Genomic DNA, 18,541 nt, shown 5'->3' on the forward strand with positions numbered 1-18,541 from the left:
AGATCAGGGATACAAAGGTCATACCTAAACCTAATAAAGGTAATTTACAACAAGCCTATAACCATCATCAAATTAAATGGAGAAAAACTCAAAGCAATTCCACTAAAATTAGGACAAAGAAAAGGCTGTCCACTCTCTCCATATTTATTCAATATAGTACTTGAAGTCCTAGCTAGAGCAATCTCATATGGTTTTGATTACCATAGCTCAAGGAGATCAAAGAGATACGAATTAGAAAAGAAGTCAAAATAGCATTATTTGCTGATAGTATACATAAGCAATCCCAAAAATTCTACCAGGGAACTCAGACAGATTATAAAAACATTTCAGCAAAGTGGTTGGATACAGGATTGACAATAAATAAATAAATAAATACATACATAAATAAATACATAAATAAATAAATAGTCCTCACATATGCAAATAACAAACAAGCTGAGAAACAATTCAGAGAAACAGCACCATTCACAATAGTCACAAACAATATAACATATCTTGAGATTACTTTAACAAAGAAAGTGAAACACTTGTATGACAAAAACAAAGTCCTTGAAAAAAGAAATTGAAAAAGATACCAGAAGATGGAAAGATCTCCCATGCTCATGAATCAGTAGAAATTATTTACAGACCTTGAAAGAACAGTACTCAACTTCATATGGAAACCAAAAAACTCAGGATAGCTAAAACAATCCTAAACAATAAATGAATTTTAAGACATATCACCATCCTTGATTTCAACCTGTACAATAGAGCTATGGTAATAAAAACCACATGACACTGGTATAAAGACTAAAAGGGTGGTCAATGGAATCAAATTGATTATCAGATATAAACACACACACCTATTGACACCTGATTCTTGATAAAGAATCCAGAAATATACAATGGGGTAAAAAAAAAAAAAAAAAAAAAAAAAAAAACACCTTCAACAACCTTCAACAAATGTTGCTAGTCTAACTGGATGTCTTTATGTAGAAGAATGCAAATAGATCATTATCACCTTGTACAAAACTAAAGCCCAAGTGGATCAAAGACCTCGACGTAATACCAGATACAGTGAACTCGATAGAAGAGAAGTAGGAAACAGCCTTGAACCTTGAATGTGTTGATACAGGAGACAACTCCTGAACAGAACACCAAAAGCACAGGCATTAAGATCAACAAATAATAAATGATACCTCACAAAACTGAAAAGGCCCTATAAGGCTTAGTTCACTGCCAAAAGAAAAAAATGGCCACCTACAGAATGGGAAAAGCTTTTCACCAATTTCACAACTGACAGTGGGCTAATATTGAAAATATGTCAAGAACTCAAGAAACTAGACATAAACAAATAATCCAATTAAAAATGGGATACAGATCTAAATAAAGAATTCTCAACAGAGGAATCTCAAACGGATGAGAAACACATAAATAAATCTTCAACAGTCTTAGCCATCAAGGAAATGCAAATCAAAACTACTTTGTGAGTCCACCTTATACCTGTCAGAATGGCTATGATAAAAACACAAGTGACAGCTTATGCTTGTGTGGATGTGGCAAAATGAGAACACTCCTCCATTGCTGGTGTGAGTGTAAACTTGTACAGCCACTTTTGAAAACAATATGGTGGCTCATCAGAAAAATGGGAAACAACTTACCTCAAGACCCAGCTATACTACTCCAGAACATATATCAAAGGATGTTCCATCATACCTCAAGGACACTTGCTCAACTATGTTCATAGCAGCTTTATTTGTAATAGCCAGAAACTGAAACAGCATAGATGTCCTACAACAGAAGAATGAATAAAAAGAATGTGGTACATTTACACAATGGAGCATTACTCAGCTGTTAAAAAAGATATCATGAAACTTTCAGGCAATTGGATGAAAATAGAAAAGATCATTCTAAATAAAGCAACCCAGACCCACAAAGAAAAACATATGTCCTTGTTTATAAACGGATATTAGCTATGAAGTAAAAAATAATCCTGCTACAATCCACAAATGTAATGAGGCTAAGTAACAAGGAGGGGGTCAAGAATGGATGGATGCATCTCTCTGGGAAGGGAATAAAATAAATTTTGTGAGTGGACTAGGGGAAGGTAGGGGTGGGATCTGGTTGTGGGGAAGGATGGAGGGAGAGAGTACCAGGAGAGAGGACTGGAATTGAGAGGCATGGAAGTGATGAGGAAACTAAGTGCAATGGAACTCTCTGGAATCTATGAGGGTCATGCTTGTGAAGACTCCTAGTAATTGGAGATATGGAGCATGAACTCGCCATCTTCTGTAACCAGGCAAGGCTTCCACTGGTGGGACTGGGACATCAGCCCAGTCACAAAACTTTAAATCTCCCATTTGTTTTGCATGGACGATTAGCTGGGGTAAAGGTGGCATAGAACTTGTGAGAGTGGTCAATGACTGGACCAACTTTAGATCCATACTACAGAGAGGGAGCCCACCCCTGACTGCCTGTGTGGCCAAAACCAAGAAGCTGATAGCCCAGAGACCTAGGGTAAAACTAAACACAACTGCCCCACCAAAGTCAACGTAATTGTTCCTAATGATACTATGCTGTACTCATGTGGGGCTGTGAGAGGAAGCTGGGTACCTGGTTGAGAACAGACTTTGAACCCTAGAGACCCTGGGGGATCCTAGGAATTCAGCCTTGCTCCTGGGCTCCTGGCTCCTTTCACATAGCTACAGCCCCTCCCATAGAGAGGTTTTTGGTTATCCGTCAAGTAGCAGGTAGAGGGCATGACTACAGACCACAGAGCCTGAAGACAGATCTCCATATTCACGAGATACCTAAAGGCCAGAGGGCATAGCCAATTAAGCATTTTTTTTCTCAGACCCTGCTCCTTGCAAAAGGTATTTTACCTCAGGCCCACCCTGAAAATATGGTATATAGTTTCATCCATTTTCTAAATGTCTTCAGATCATATCTTAAGACCTTAGGCTATCTCTCTTCTTTGGGACCCGCCATGGAAAACCATGGAGAAGGTCTTCAACTACAGAGCCGCAGTCTATTCTCCCTCCATGACTTCTTTACACTCCAGCCACAGAGACCAAGCCAAGTAGTCACTGCAACTAAGAATTGTAGGTAATTGTGGCTGGAGAATGCAGAGTTCTTCATACCAGGCTGTGGGTAGTTGGCTGGGAACGCTCTGGATTCCTCCAGGGAGAAGTTAGGCACTGCTGCAGTGGCTCCACAGTTCCTCACGGCACAGCCCCAATGACACGAGAAAGTCCATGGGTTTTTACAGGCTTTAATGTCATGGCTGATGGTGGATGGATCTGGATGCACCCCCAGTAAAACCCAGGGCAGCCTTGAGTTAAATGGGGGGGGGGGGGAGGGGCTGGAGAAGTATGCTTAATTGACTCCACCCTCTGGCCTTCAGGTAGCTCATTAGTATGTAAATCTCTCTAGGGCTTGAGGCCTGTTCCTCATGATTGTTGGCCATAGACCTCTCTGTGGGAGTACTTGTGGAGGGCTGAAGCTAAATGAAAAGAACCTGGGCCTGGGAGCAGAGCTGAACACCTGCTCTAATAAAGGTTCCCAGGTTCCAAGCTCTTGCTTGACCAAGCAGGAAGATTCAGCCAGTATGCGCTCCTCCCCCATCCCCCATCCCCCATCTTGGCCTTTCCATGGCCTCTCAGTGGTGCCTGAGACCCCAAGGGCCTGAGACCAGTCAGTTCCTGGCTGCCTCCTGGCCAGAGACCACCAACTCAAAAACTCCAGCCCCTGTGGGGCCCCAGACTGTGTTCCCTCCACCCAGGGAACAAAGTCCTGTGGCTTCCCACAGCCCAACATTGACCCGACACTGACCTGGAGTGAACACAGTCAAATTCCCATGCCCCTGCCTCACTGAGCCATGGCCCCAACCCCTTGGCCCTGCCCTGCAGGACCCACAACAATTCACAGGACCCACAAGAGCAGAGCACGTTTTGGCCCAATATACTCCTACACTTGTGGTCATCACAGTGTCATCAGAGAGGTTTCATTTAGTAACTGATGGGAGCGGATAGAGACATAGAGCCAAACATGGAACAGTGTTCAGGAAGTAGAGAAAGGATGGATTGTAGGAGCCATGAGACTTGAGGACACCACAAGAATATGGCCCATCTAAGCAATTAAGCAGGGCTCATGGGAGCTCGCAGAGACTGAAATGACAATTAGGGAGCTTGTATATGGGTCTGAGTTAGTTCCTTTGCATATATGTTATGTTTGTGTAGCTTGGTGATCTTGTAAGACTCCCAACAGTGGGAATGGGCATTTTTCTGACACTTTTGCCTTCTCGTAGACATTTTTACTCCTATTCCATTGCCTCAGCCAGCATTGATATGAGGGTATGTGTCTAGTCTTACTATAACTTACGTCATGATCATCAGATATCCCAGGAAAGCCTGCTCTTTCTTGAGGGGAAATGGAGAGGGATTAATGGCTCTCGGGAAGAGGAGAGATGTGGGGGTGCAGGAGTAGAGAGAGGTAAAACCACAATCAGATTGTAATATATGAGAGGATTTTTAAAAAGAATAGAATAGGCACAAAAGTAATTGCTCCCATATAGCCAAAAATGACCCTAAGCACATTTGTACGCATAAGCACTCAAAAACAATTTTGAACGTGTGACAATCATGATTATAAGCCCACAGCAAGTTAAAACCACAAATGTAATTCTCAAGGGACTGGAGTTTTGTCTTCAGGAACTCCAGGCACAGAAATTAGATTTTTCTTTATTGCCTTCTTAGAAATCACCCTAAAACCTTAAAAGACTACTGAACTGTAATTCTCTCTGAGGATACCAAAGACATAAAGAGTTAATATTCTTATGAATATATAAATCACAAAGCAGTCTCCTCAACACCCTTGTCTATGTTACACAGTGCAACAGAACCCCAATGGCTCAAAAGAGCCTGCATTCTTTCCTGTCATATGCCTGTTGATCTAAAACATTCCACAGAACACAAAATTTGCTTAAAAGAGTTGTTGAATTGACAAGGCTTGTCCAAAAATCGGCACTTGTTAGATTTGGGGTCTGTCCCATTAAGAGACTCATGACTCTAGGATATCAGACCTCTTCTCTTGAAAAGTAATCATGCTATGTTCCCATCTAGAAATGACAGGTTCCGTCTCTAAGGATTAAAATATGGTGGTCACCTGTAGGAAGGTGCAGGGATGGAGCAAATCCAAGACATAGGAGACCTAACCATGTCTCACTGAAGCCCCGGACTTGTAGGAATGTCACAGGAGAGTCTTCCTATCTCTGGAGTATTTGGCTTTGAGTTATGATTCCCAGTGTCTTCGAAATTTCTCTATCCCACCGCCATGATAAACGTGTTTCTCTGTTTAACAATGATAAATTTCTGAGGCAGTGCAAGGAGACAGAAGGGCAGAAAAAGACCAGAGTCAGACCTTCAACAGATATAACTGTTTATTAACACAGTGAGTGGCAGCCTCTCTACCACAGGAAATTGAGGGGTATGCCAAGAGAAAAAGCTGGCTGTGACCCTTTATAGGGGCAGGGTATGGTCCTTTTGAAAGACTTCTCATCTGCCTAACTAACTAAACCAGTATGAAAAATTCTTGAGAAAGAATCCTGAGAACCTCTCTTGCAATCTCCGCTTCCTAAAATTGTTTGCCCAGAGTAAGGGAGAAGTAGATATGGGATTGTCTTCCAAGAGTGGAGTTGGGGAGTAAATAGAAGGTAATGGTCATTTCTGGTATACAGAGGCCTTTTGAAGTATAGTCAGTAAAATTATAATACTAAACTTGTGCTGTTGTGAAGAGATCTTGAAGGTGCAATTCAAGTCCAGAATCAGTTGAATTTAAATTCGTCAAAAGGTCTATCTTAAAGAAAGGAAAAACAAACAAACGAACAAAAAAACTATTACTTTTTATACTGGTTTAATCAGTGGTGAGGGTGAGAAGTCTTTTTAAAAGATCAGAGGCCTTTACTAAATTCAGAGAGTCACAACAGCTTGGGGGTCTTTTGTTTCTTTTCCCACGCTTCTGGAATTCTTAATGAACGTTGGGCTAACCAAAAGTTTAGCTTATGCCTTTGTGGTTCTCATTGTACTTTCTTGTTGGTAGATAATCACCTGCTATACCTATGATGTTCTAACAACCTCTTGATCCAATCTTTCTGCATGTTTGCCCTGCAGGTTTGGAGCTTCAATCAATAATCCCCCAAAATCATACTATCAATAAAGAAAATACTTAATAAACATAGTTAAAATTGGTAACCCCTCATTATTAGAAATAGCAGAGTACCTGGCAAGATCTATACATTTTAAAAAATAGTCTACAATGTATTTAAATACTCTTCCAATGTACTGGAGAGATAGCAGATTAGTTGGTTAAGAGAACTTGCTATTATTGCAGAGGACCTGGGTTCAGTTTCCAGTATTCACATGGTGGCTTAAAATGTTTTGTAAATCTAGTTCCATTGTATCAGATGTCCTATTCTGGCCTCATTGGGAACTGTATGCATATGGCACACAGACATATGTGCAGGCAAAACATGGATAGATAGATAGACAGATGTAGATAGGTAGATGATAGATAGATAGATAGATAGATAGATAGATAGATAGATAGATGTAGATAGATATTCTGAAATGATAATAGGGCTGAATTGTAAATTACACTACTGTGATGTAGAGTTTCTATAAACTATAGGCATGACCTGGGAGTAAGTGATGTTTCTTAACAGGATAGATAAATTATGATAAACAGCAAAACTTGAATTGTAAGATTATGCTTATGTACACATGCACATGTACACAAACATTTGTATGGACACACACACACAAAACTATTCTTATTTTCAAAAGTAGATTTCTGAAACAATTGTATAGTCTCACCAGTAGTATATGATACTTCCCGTTTTTATACATATTAGTCAACACATGATATTTTAAGAACTTTATTTTTACAGCTGTTGTTGTCATTTTAACTTAGATATTCTGGTTAATGTGAATCTCACTGTGCTTCTGAATGTATTTCTTCTGATAACTAGTGAATATGAGTATATCCTTACCAGATAGTTTTATAGTTTCTCTTGTAAAATGCCTTTTACATATTTTGTCCTTAAAAATTAGACGTTTATCTATTTCTTACTGGCTTACAGGAGGACTTTTCTTCCTTCTTTCCTACCTTTCTTTCCCCATCCTCCCCCCGCCCCCGTATATCTTGAAGTACAGTTTTGGTTTATTATTGTTTTATTTTAATTACGTGTAAGGATTCATAGAATGGTCTTTAGCTTTAGCAAGAGAATTTTGAAACTTTGCTACCTTCATATGAGAATGGAGAAAATGTTGAAATTACAAAGCCAATGCTTCCCTTTGGTTATCTTGAACAGTAACAAAGATTGAAGGGATGGAGGAAACAGATTATGGAGCAATTCTTATTCTTTCTCTGTTATTTGACACATCATCTTGCAATAACTCCTTGCTCTAGTGACTCACAAAAATTTCAGGGCAAAGCTCTGGGAGTAAAACAGAGGGTATGATATTCCACTGTTATTTCTATTGCGGGTCTTAATGTCTTGTCCCTTGTATGTACCATACTTGTGTATTTGTTCTGGTTGCTGCTGTTAATGCACTTGTTGTCGCATGGGCAATCATGTTATACCTCTCTTGAACTACGGGGTAGCCCTTTTCAGCACAAGTATAAGTTATAATTGGATGAAAGGACAAGCAAAGCACCTTTTCCTTCCTTAAGTGATATCACTGAATTCATTTTTTTCTGGTAAATAATTACTTCCTGTGCATGAATCCTACATCATTATATGGCTTCTTTTTCATTTCCAAATTTTATTATTAATAGGGATACAAGCCTTTTAAACTAGATACATAATAAGATGAGTTCAAAAGGCTAGCTTTGAACACAAGCGCTGCCATTAACATGGACTACACTTTTTATATTCGGAAAACCATGCTGAGGATTCATCTGTTCTCCCTTTTAACTTTCGCATATAATTAAGCTTTTTCTGAAGGGCGTGTTCCGAGTTATTCACCAGCATGCCTCAGTGGTGTTAATGTGCAGTAGAGTGACCTTGAGTGAGAAACAATTTTCACCCTGTTCTTTTCCAACCAATTATTTTTGAAAAGTACAAAGAAGGAGTATTTATTTTGCTCTCTCATTTCACAAGGGAAGAACATCAAAAAATTACTTTTGTTTCCTTAAGAGATTGTTAACATATGGCATAATACATTATGACAGGGATAGGTATGGCTGACATGATTTCAATGTATTTCGGTATTTTCAGCAGTCCTAAGTGCATTTCTAAATAGTGTCTAAGTCATCTATAATGTCTGTTTAGTAAAGGGAAAATGACTAAAACATGGAGATAGAAGTTTCTCTAAAACAGAATTGGGAGATTTTACATGAGCAGTACACAGGTCATAAGAACAAACATCCAACTAAGTGACATCTTAGAGTCTCAAAATAGTAATGTAAATTGGCTATACATTTTTTTCTTGATGCCTCAGAGAAGGAGGATGCTGGAGATGGGTGAGGTGAGGGTAGGTCGGTAGGGGAGCATCTTCTCAGAGGCAAAGGGGAGGGGGGACCAGGGGCAACATTTGCAATGTAAATAAACAAAGTACTTACTAAAAAAAGGCTAAGAGCAGTACAAGCCAGTACCCACAGTTCTTTTGTCCTCAATATGCATCCACACTAGATACAAGAAACTAACAAACAATAGAAAATTCATAACCCAGTGAAAATTGTTCTGGATTAAAAGAATAACTTAAGATTCAATAACTTAAGATTCATTTACAGGACCATAGTGAAGCCACCTTGAGTTAACTCAAGGAAGATCTTGAATGCCTTGCTTTACAGTCACTGATGTAACAAATAAATCTATGACATGGCCAGGCTCATGACAATTGACAGCTCAGCTGGAAATGTCACTCAATTGTGAGGTATTATCTAACATGCCTCTGGCTCCATGTTTGAACTCCACTGTTGCAATAAATACTAAGTAAATAAATATACCAAATAAAGATACTTGGTAAATATCTCTACAAATATTCCTAAGAAATTTTTATAAAATCCAATATCTGCCAGCGAAGCAACTGTTAGTTGAATAAAAGAATACAATAATTATAGGAACACTGCACTTACAGGGCTCTAGGTATTACTGTTGTAAATACTTCACAAAAATTCTAAATTTAGGAATTATTTAATTCTCACAATGACTGCAGTGAAAGTTCTCTTGCACAGTATTGTATTTTGATATGGCAGATACCTCAATATTTCCAAAAAAGAGAACAGCAAGGAGGAAGTAACTTAAGCTGGAAGCAAAAGTTGACATTGTATCATGGATGTTCTTAAAATTCCTAGTACAGAATTAAGTATTGTCTTACATGGGCAGAGTAAGTGAAGTGGGAGTGAAACATGATCAGATCTTTAAGAAAGATGAACCCATGACATGAAAACTATCCACTGGATGCTGCTATGGATACCATGAAGTCACAGAGTTCAAGTGGGATTTGCATGTTCTCAGGAAGTGTAGTAATTCTGAATTTTATAAAACATTATTTACCTATTCTTAGAGAATTTCTTACATGTATACAATGTCAATTTGATTATATACACCCTTCACATTTCTCAATGTCCAATTTCTCCCAGAATCCCCAAGTCCTCACTCAAAACTTCATATCTTCTTTTGTTGTCTTATTTTATTTTAATTTTTGTTCCTTTATAAGCCAGTGAGTCCAACTGGTACTACTCATATGGATATCCATTAAATCATGGACAAGCTAAGAGAAGACAGACATACATCTGAGTCCCGCTCCCACAACAGCCATCAACTACCAATAGCTTCTCAGCTAGGGATCCATCCATTCTGGAATGTTAATTGGCTTGATCTGGTATAATTCTTGCATAGGCAGCTGTAACTGCTATGAGTTCATAAATGTAATGACACTGTCATGTCCAGTAGACACTATTTTTCAGTATTTCTTGTTAAGCTCTGGCTTTTCCAATTTTATTCCCCAAGGACTATGATTATCTTAATGTAGCTCTAGAAAGAGCAGAGATTAGAATGGGCTTAATGCTGTAATTGATAAACAATAGCAACAACCAAAACCAAGCAGCCAGTAATGGAATGCCTGATCTTTTTTTTTCTTTTCTTTTTATTTTTTTTTTAATTTGGCAGTCTGTGGTTTCATGTTTTGGGTTACACAGTCTTCTACTATTTATCCTGATCTACCAGAGTTGCAGAATGACTTATTGCTGGTGCTATGCCAATGCTACCCTCTTAGGCTTTTTCAGCCAAAAGGGAGACCTAAACTGGCACAAAATTAATTAGCAAGAGAAAGTTACACAGTTGTTTCATAGAAGTACTACATGTCAGGGTGCCTTTAGAAGGCAATGAAGACCTAAAAAGTGTTTTGTCAGGTCCAAAGCAATTCTATTGTCACAAATTAGACCAAAGTCAGCATTCCTCAGGACCTTGTGAAGTTGGTTCCCCTCTACCAAAGGAACCATTTTCCTTCTTACTGGCAGAAGGGACAAATCGTTATTTGTGCTACCTATTAGATTACTAAAGCACAGGTTGGCCTCCGGGCTCCCTCAGTATTACAAGTACTGGTACACAGTTCAGAGTCCATGCTAATACCCAACATACTCTGCTCACCTCCCCTAATGTTCTAAACTTCCCGACTACATCATCTGCCCTCCCCCCAGGTACTCACTTTCCTTATAGTCTTGCTATTTTGGATATGCACTCTCTTTTGCCCACACTCTTCTTGTCTTTCTTGCTTGATCTCAACCTCTCTCTCTCTCTCTCTCTCTCTATATATATATATATATATATATATATATATATATATATATATACATATATGAAAATTAAGAAGTCATTATTGAGCACATAGGCACCAATTTGTTTGGGTATGTATATTTCAGAGAGAGAGAGAGAGAGAGAGAGAGAGAGAGAGAGAGAGAGAGAGACAACAACAATCAGATAGAAAAGATATTTCCAACATAACTCTGAAAACTAAGAATTCTTGAGTACATCGATAGTCACCAATGTGTACTACCATATTGTGTCTTTTGTTTCTAGGGACAAAACATAGAAGGATAGTAATAGTTATACTTCCTCATCAAGGAATAATATACTAATTTGATCATATTTTTATGGAAATATATAGAATTAATTAACAATATAAACAGCAACATGTTACAGAAACAAAGATACAACTGCAAGCATTGTAAGACCTTAAATGAGTAGAATTATAAGCCAATGTCTGTATAGTGGGCACAAATAGACCATATGCATTATTACCCAAAAGGGACTACAATATACTATAAAGATTACATGTAGTATATAAAACATCCCAAAACCTCTGAATTATAATCTTGACCTAAACTGCTATGCTAAGTATAATATATTCTAATTAAACATTTACTTTGTTATCATTCCCCATGCCTTCTTTAAAATTAAAGGGCTTTGGGAGGGGGAATAGTTTAGCTAATCATCTCTTTGCAAAGCTATCTAGGAGCACTTTAAATAAATACCCTTCTTTCTTTCTTTCTTTTTTTTTTTTTTTTTTTTTTTGGTTTGGTTTTCTGTATAGCCTTGGCTGTCCTGGAACTCACTCGGTAGACCAGGCTGGCCTCCAACTCAGAAATCCTCCTGTCTCTGCCTCCCAAGTGCTGGGATTAAAGGCGTGCGCCACCACTGCCCAGCACAATACCCTTCTTTCTTTATTAATAATTTTATAATAGTATAATAAACTCTTGAAGATTACCTCTAACCTTTTTTCTTAACAATAATAGGGTGATTGAATTTAATGCAATAGATTTATTTGCTTACTTACTAAACACTAGGTCTGTGCTAAGTGTTAGAACATAGTGAAGCTAGGATATACCTATGATATATAATGCCTCAGGGTCAGTCTCTTCTGGTCACATCCGTTCTCCAAGTGATAGGTATTGTCCTTTTGTCATTTCTACCTCTAAACATCACTACACAGTGATGAAACCAAGACTTCCTTTTACTAATCTATGTATTCTAAACATCTAATGATGTGCCTTCCACAAAGTAAAAATTAAGGCTTTTACATTGGACCACTGAACATATATTTCCTGTTTCATTAAACTAGTATGAATGTTAAAATGTTAAAATGGATCTAACATTTTACTACCTACATTTAATGTCATAAATTATTTGGGGACACAATGACAACTGTTCAATCTCTAACCAAAATAGCCAGATATGGGGCTAAAGTAGTGATGAGGAGAGAAAGCTGGTGATGGTTATAGGGGTAGACTGTTCAAGTCCTTTCTTAGTGTTCACAAATACAGAGGATAAAGAGCTATTGACAGCTATTAGAAGGACTTCACACTTCATTGGAAAAGCATAAAAAGCAACTACCAGGTCTTTGGCATACACATATCAAGAGGAGCTTCAAAATATCTCTCATAGAATTGCTATATAGGCATAACATGGAAAACCATTGTTGGCTCTTTTTCTCTTGGATTTAGACAGTAAGACTTTGAAAATCTAGATAAATGGAAAGAGAACTGAGGTATTGATATTAATTAGGAGCAAAGTTTTACTGGGACTCATCAAACGACTGAGATTGCCTTAAAATAAGTGCCTACAACCATGAGCAGGCAATAGTAGCACTGCCATGTTAGATAAGACCTGATCAAGATGAGGAGGGGAAAATGAACTTTCATCATGGGAACTTGTTAAGCTATTAGTATAGGCACAAGCTTCTTAGGCCCCACTATGTAGCCCAAACTGGCTGGAAACCCATAAATATCCTGTTTCAACCTAGGAATGCTATGATTACAAGTGTGTGTAGGTATGAACTTTCAAGAGATATGTATGTTCTCTTGGCCATGAGTAAACCAATCTATATGTAAAGATTTTAGTATGGTATTCCTAGTCGGTTAGTCATGTAAAGTAGGAGAAACTAAGAGAAACATGAATTAAGTTATTTTTTAAAAAGTTAGCTTTCTTCAATTTACAATTATACCTCAGTGGAGTGACCAGTTAACAATAACTAAATGAAACTGGAAAAGGTTGAAGATGTCAAACTAAAGGAAACAATAAGAACATGAACATTCTAATAGCACACATCTACTCAGATAATTTTGTATACATGTTTTGAATCACACCATACTCCATAAAGACACATACATATCAGATTAATCAAAAATATAAAAAACCAATTACATTGCAAGTGTGGGTTCCTAGTTAAATTTTAAAAATTACACTTGTTGGTATGCACATTTTTTGGTTATGACAACTCCAATTCAAACATCTTCTATTCCTTTTCTACATGTCAACTAGATGTTAGTTCTTGACCATGGTCATAAAGAGCTCATGTGTGAGTGTACAGGCTGAAACATGGGCACTGGCCTTCTCCATCTGTTGGCTAATAAGAAGGTTAATTCCAGATTAATTAAATGTGATGTGAGAGGTGCTCACACTTTCTCAGCAGCAGACTAGGCAAAATCCTGGGAGTGAAAACCAACAGGAAAATATAGACAGGGAGTTACTCTTATTTTAGTTCCAATTTGTGTAAACCTGAGCATTGAACTTCTAGAGTCTTGGACCATTTTTAAAAGGCAGACAGGAAAGCTGTCCCAGGCTCAGGAGATTAAATGTGCCTTCTGTATCGAGAGCAAGGCAATTAATCTCATTATAAAACCATCAAACATGTCTACCAAAAGGAATTTACAGTGAATGCCAGCCTTTCATGGTGTTTGAAACTCAGGGTAGTTAAGGTAGTTACATACTCATTTGGAGCAGAAGCAAGCAATAGCCGATAAAAAAATTTTCGCCTTTTTTCCTTGAGGCGGAAAAAAATGCTGTATTTCTACACACAATACCCTTATGTTTTGGTCTTGATTGAAGTATTCACTCAGCCAGCTAACTAAGTCAGCCATAAGAAAGACCAGTGGGAGATTATAGAGCAATAAAGTCCACCATAAGAACAGCTGCTACCAGACAAACCCAGGCAAGAAAGGCAATGTACTGGATGTGTCTATAGTCACTCAAAGTTTGTTTTATGACTATTTTCCGGTATTCATTTCTTTTCACTGTATTTTGATAACAGATACTTAGAATGTGAATTTGGCATTGATATACAGGGTACTGAACTTGACCTCCTGTTAGACACCTAAGAGCAAGTCAGTAGATTAGGATGTATAAAATCATTATTCCACAGTAACCTAAAATGAGGACCTAAGATACCAGCAATACTTAGTAGTGTCTCCTCCTGTTCTGTGAAATACAGATCAGACTGTGAGCTGACTTTGATTATCCCTTTCCCTGCTAAGTGCCTTATAACAGTATTACAATCTGACTAATAAAAATATGAATACTGTATAATTTATTATTTATACTTTCATAATCCAATTTTAACATAGTTCAAAATGAAACAAAAATATATATCATCTTCATCCAAATGTAAGACACAAAATATGATCAGACTCTCCTTTATACTTTGGGGTTTTATCTTCTTTCTTTATCCATTTGTTTACTATTTTATGAATGTATGTTTATGTGTGCATTTCAGTTTTAGGGACTTGTGCACGCTAGGCAAGAACCATTTCTGAGCTACAGCCACATTCAGCTCAATCTTTTATTTTGATACAGGTTCTCTCAGTGAATTGCCTAGGCTGGCTTTGAAATTGTAATTCTTTTGCCTTATCTTCCTAGGTAATTAGGATTATAAGACTGGGCCACCAGGACAAGTATGATCTCCTGTTTTCAACATGTTGTTTTAGTAGTTTTGTTTCTATAATTGAATAGTACAAAAAAATTTTTTAAAGTAAGTGAAAGTTGCCAAGTGTACTGAAGTATTCTTGTAATGGTGGAATTCTGGAGGCTACGGGTAGAAGAATGGTAAAGTTGAGGTCATAGTGAAATCTTGTCTGAAAACCCTAAATTAATAATCTGAGAACCACAGTAGCAACTAGTCTAGCAAGATATAGGCATATTGGTGTAATGATGGATTGAAACTCTTAGGTATAACCAGCAGCTTTATGGTTGGATTTAAAGTTCACTCCACAAGCAGGTATTCACACCTGGTACAGTAAACCTAGTCAAGTATCCATAGTTATGGATGTCATATTCTCTTAAGAAAAAACCCATTATTGTTATTTTGCTATATGGACACAGCATCAAACAGCCTTCTCAACACTAATCTTTGTACCTATAAAGCAGTATAGTTCTCATAACACATCAAACGTTTCTAATTATAGTAGACAGAGGTTAACACAGATATAAGTAGTCAAATATACAGAATAAGTGACTGTGAAGTGCTCAGGCCAAAATAAAATATCCATATCACCCCTTCCTCCAAGACTTATAGATTAATGTGGAAGAGGCAACATAAATATTGTAAGATCCAGAGGTCAAGAAATACTGCTTTGAAATAACATCCTCTGGATATGACAAGGCTATTGCTTTCATGAATTCATAGCAACTGTGGCTGCCTGTGCACAAGATCAAGCCAATGTAAAATCTGCACAAGATCAAGCCAGCTAATATGGCAAAAAATGAAAGAGAGGTTCACACAATCCCACCCTTAGTTTAGGAGTTGTGACAGTTGATTTCTATTGGGAAATGAAGTCAGTTTTCTACAGAAGTGTGGCCTCTGTTAGGTTGCTGATGCTCTAGTGGATGAATTTACACCCATTTGCATATAGAAGCACCAACTGTACTCAATGTGTTATTAAAAACATAAAGGATATTGCATTGGGAGGTAAATTCAGGGTGTCTGCAAAAGATGAGAGAGAGGAGTAAGGTTTGGATATTATCTAAATGCATTGTATACATATATGAAATTCTCAAAGAATAAATAAATAAAATGAAAGTTTAAAAGAAATTAAATAACAAAACTAAAAGCTTATTAATGTCATAATTCTATAGGGCCAATATGTGGGAAGGGGCTACACTAGTAAGGACCTTCTTACTGTTGGGGACTCTTAAGATATACAGTCTTATATTTTAGGATATACACAGTGAACTTTCTAAATTGGGTGTCTGTTCCTTTCTCTATAAAGCCACCATTTCAATTATAGGACTGCAATCCCTTATGACCTTACCTAATCTTGCATGCTTCTAAAGGCCTAACCTTCAAAATTACCACCAATGTGAAACTGGGAACTATTTTTCTAACACACAAAATCTGGGTGTCACATCCCAATGATAGCAATACAAATCTAGTCTTTTCCTCTTAACATTGTGGAATTCTTTACAGCCACTATTGTTCTTGCCTATTTCTTTGAGCATTATTGTTTTATGTACCCCATATGTACCTTTTAAACTATTGCTAATGCACATCCAGGCACTCTTTCTGCAAAGTTAGATGAACAATAAATTTTCCTGGTTATAATAGAACTTGAATGCTTTAATTTAACATAGAATTCTAATATATTATTTTTTCTCTCAACTCTTTGAAAATAAAGTTTTTATCTGAGAACAAGACAAAAATATTACTGTCTTTGACTTGTCCATTCTTGTGGGTTTGTTTATTTGTTTGTTTATTTGTTTGTTTGTTTGAGACAGAGAATCCCCATGTAGCCCAGGCCTTCTTCAAACGTATGGCAGTCCTACTGATTTAGCCTCCTGAATCACAGGCATGTACCCCCATACATAGCTCAAAAATGTACTGTCTATCATAAGTAAGTTTGTTTTCTCTTTGATTCATTTAACACTTTTCTCTTTGTGGTTCTACACATTTATTATAAAATATCTAGGTATGGACTGACTCTTAATAATTCTGTTTGATATACAGCAAGCCTCAGGAAGCTTAGGCAAGAGGCATGATGGTGCTAAGAAAATATTGATGGCTAAATTTTTACTCTTTGTCGTACATTTTCACATGGATTTAAATTACTATCAATTATATTTTCATTTAGTCTTAAGGACTGTCTTTGTATGTCTTTATTATAGCTTTAATGGACTATGCTTTATATGCCATATAATTCATTCATTTATAGTACATAGCTGATGTTTCCACGTATGTTCAAACATCATCACAGTCAAAGTTAGAACAACTCTATAATATCACTTCTTAGCATTGATATAACTATTAATATTTTGTCACTATAATATTAATGTATATTCTGTCATTTAACATAATGTTTTCAATAGTGTTCAATAGGAGGAGTATACAATTGTTTTGATTGTTATTATATCAGTATCACTGACCCTTTTGTCTATCCATTCATCGATGACTTTACGGGTTTTTATCTTCTCTGAATAGTGCTAAGGATGTAGATCCATGATAAAGTGCTTGACTTAGCATATTTGAAGATCTCAATTTGATCTATAGCACTACAAAAGAAAAATTTATAAACATAAAAACTCTCAGAATCAATGCACAGCCCGTTTTCTAAGTAGTTTTTAATCCACTCTAATTGACACCTAGAATTAACTACAACATCTACATTTATGTCATGTAAGACCACTGAACTCTTGCTTAATTTCTTGATTAAACATATTTTTGATGATGTTGAGCCAATAAATCTGTGTTAGTGTTTGCTGAGAAGTTCTACATGTGTATTGCAATACAAATTGTTACTTAGAGAAACATTTTACTGTTGTGCTATAACCTAACTTTCCTGCCATAAAGCCTCAAGATGAGTCAGAGGTGAGCAGTTATGGACTTGCCATCCCAGTTTTTCCCTGAGCTTATATATAGCCCTAGGTTTGCAAATCACTTCAGGCATGTAGCTAACCTTCTTTTTCTCTACAGTCTGAAATTACACAAGGCAAGACTTCTTTGCTCTGGGATTATAGACAGGCATCACTATGCCCAGTTTATGAAGGGCTAGGCATTGAATCTAGGGCTTTGTGTATGCTTGTCATGCACTCTACTGAATACATTGCCAGCGTGTAGTGTGCCTTCTAAATTTCCAGAAATAATATTATGCTTTTTGAGGAATCTCATTCTTCAAATTTTCCTTTCAACCTTTTTAGATTGGCCTGTTATTTAATTCAACTTATATACACTGCTTTAAACTGCCAAGAAGTTAAGCAATTGTTTGTAATTTATTTTGATACATGTCTCCAGGGAAAAGGCTTCTCACACTTGGTAATCTTTACATCAGGTAAATATAGACAGCTTGCAAATATGGGCTTCCAAGAATGCAGCAGACAAGACACAAATTACAATTCTTGCCTGAAGTTTTGAGGCTTTACACTGTTATGGTTTGATTTGTTCAAAATGGTCTAGTTATGCATCCTGGGCTGACCTCACATTTGACACATGGCGATAGACACCTATTGAAGATCTCAGGAAGCTGAAGAAAGAGGACTAGAGTATGTGGCTGTATAGCAAGATTGCTTCTCAATAACAATAAATAGACTCCTCCAAAACAAATTAAATGATGGGTTGGGGATAGAACTCTATAGCAGAATATGTCTGGCACATATGAGGAATTGGGTTCCATCTTCATAGTTACAAAAGAAATCAACATCCCCTCTTAGGGTTCTTAGTCTCATTAACAAAAAAATTTAAAAATAGACACAAAGCACACATCTTCAATTTAAACTTTCAGGAGGCAGAGACAGGTA

The 18,541-nt window shown here is 37.1% G+C and overlaps 1 long non-coding RNA gene across 3 annotated transcripts in view; it reads right to left on the bottom strand.

Annotated features, from left to right (window-relative positions):
• Window positions 1-928: 928 nt before the first annotated feature.
• LOC143435529 (uncharacterized) overlaps window positions 929-18,541 on the bottom strand; it is a 216,852-nt gene continuing 199,239 nt past the window's right edge. For all 3 annotated transcript variants that reach the window (XR_013105906.1, XR_013105903.1, XR_013105904.1), the window contains one exon: window positions 929-1,770. This is a non-coding gene — a long non-coding RNA (uncharacterized LOC143435529). The remainder of the gene's footprint in view (window positions 1,771-18,541) is intronic.

The sequence above is a fragment of the Arvicanthis niloticus genome, chromosome X (genome assembly GCF_011762505.2).
Source record: "Arvicanthis niloticus isolate mArvNil1 chromosome X, mArvNil1.pat.X, whole genome shotgun sequence".
In the NCBI taxonomy this organism is placed as follows: domain Eukaryota; kingdom Metazoa; phylum Chordata; class Mammalia; order Rodentia; family Muridae; genus Arvicanthis; species Arvicanthis niloticus.